The 1942-nt window shown below is 46.4% G+C and overlaps 1 pseudogene; it reads left to right on the forward strand.

Annotated features, from left to right (window-relative positions):
* The first annotated feature begins 1270 nt into the window (after window positions 1-1270).
* On the forward strand, window positions 1271-1585 carry LOC116539348 (annotated as a pseudogene).
* Window positions 1586-1942: the final 357 nt, after the last annotated feature.

Below are 1942 nucleotides of genomic sequence, written 5' to 3' on the forward strand. Positions count from 1 at the left end.
GTAGGGGTCTCACCATGTTGGCCAGACTGGTGACGAACTCCTGACCTCAAGTGAACTGCTGAACTCCTGAACACTGCCTTGGCCTCTCAAAGTGCTCTGATTACAGGCATGAGCCACCGTGCCCGCCAGTGCTGCCTCTTAAACCCTGTTACACTTTGATTGTGACTTTCGTTTCTCAGGTGGGACTGAGAGAGCTGCCCTCTGCCAGGAGCCCCGGTTGCCCCAGGATCCCTTTTGGTTGAGGAGAGGAGTTTGGAAAGGAAGGATCTTAATTCTTCTAGCAGGATGCCCTGTCTCTACTTCCTGATGTGGTCAGGAACTCCCTTGTCCTCCTTCCAGGCTCAGCCCCAGTGTCCCCTCTGTTGTGAGGTCGGCGTGACCTCTCAGGCAGCTTTGCTTGCATTTTCCTCTGTGTGTGTGCGTGCGTGCACATGTGCCTGTGTGCGTGGGTGTGCGTTTTCTAGAGGGTGTTTAGGTGCCGTCACTGAGATGTGACTTCCTGTGGCAGTCCGTCCAAGCTGAGGGTAGCTCCGAGTCTTCCTTTGTGTCTTTAGATCCCAGAACGGGGCTGGCCTTGGATGAGACCAAGTACCATTGAACACACTGTGCTGTAAAATTCAAAGCCATATTCAATCCTGGACATCATCACAATTAAACACTTCTGCACATCAATGAACACTACCAACAGAATGAAAGGCACCCCTGGAATGGGAGAAAATGCCTGCAAATCATATAGCTAATAATCCAAAGTATTTACAGACCTGTTGTTCAACAACAACAAACAGACCAATTTGAAAATGAACAAAGGACTTCAATAGACATTTCTTCAAAGAATAGGTACAAATGACCAACAAGCGTGTGAAAAACGCTCCACCTTGCTAATCATTAGCAAAATGCAAGTGAAACCACGATGTGATACCACTTACATCCATTAGGATGACGATTTAAAAACAACCATCAGGCCGACCACAGTGGCTCACACTTGTAATCCCAGCACTTTGGGAGGCCGAGGCTGGCAATCACTTGAGGTCGGTTGTTAGAGACCAGCCTGCCTGATCAATATGGTGAAACCCCAACTCTACTAAAAATACAAAAATTAGCCGGGTGTGGTGGCGGGCGCCAGCAATCCGAGCTACTCAGGAGGGTGAGGAAGGAGAATTGCTTGAATCCGGGAGGTGGAGCATGCAGTGAGCCAAGATTGTGCCACTGCACTCTAGCCTACATGACAGAGCAAGACTCTGTCTTGGAATAAAAAAGAAAATGGACAGTGGAGGAAGTCGTGCTACCCTGCGGGGTTGGCTTGTGTTCTAGATTCATCCCGACACCACCATGTTGAAGGTTTCCCTTAAGATCACGCTGACGCCGGATCTGGGCTGCTGCACAAAGTACTCTGTGTTCCTGAAAGGACACCTTTCACAGCAGTCTTAAAGTTTGCAGCAGAAGAATTTAAAGCTCCTGTGTAACAAGGGCGATTATTACCAATGATGGAACAGGAATAAACCCTGCACAGACTGCTGGAAATGTTTGCCTAAAACGTGGTTCAGGACTGCGGATTATTCCTAGAGACCGTGTTGGAAGTTGCTAATATCTGCTATTTGGAACGTACCATTGCCTTTCAGAATAAATAGTGGTATTTTTTGTTGTTGTAAAATTGAAATCAGGCATTTAACATACTGTGAAAACACGAGTTGATGAGTAATGAAAGGTAACTCGTCTGTCCTTTTTTGTTGTCTGTGCTCTTCATGGGAAGAGGGAACGCATATGAATTAAGGCTCCTGCCATCACAGAAGAGCATACGGCCTTTGATTGCTACCTCACAACAGAGGTAGTTTGTTGGGGGTAAATAAATTAGCCAACTGTGCTAACTGGAAGCTTCTGATAATTTTTTTGAGAACGATTCGGAACATTAAAATTTACTGAATCTTATATATTCATTTGAGTT

Source organism: Sapajus apella, unplaced genomic scaffold, assembly GCF_009761245.1.
Source record: "Sapajus apella isolate SASKATOON/1434 unplaced genomic scaffold, GSC_monkey_1.0 scaffold127, whole genome shotgun sequence".
Classification (NCBI taxonomy): Eukaryota; Metazoa; Chordata; class Mammalia; order Primates; family Cebidae; genus Sapajus; species Sapajus apella.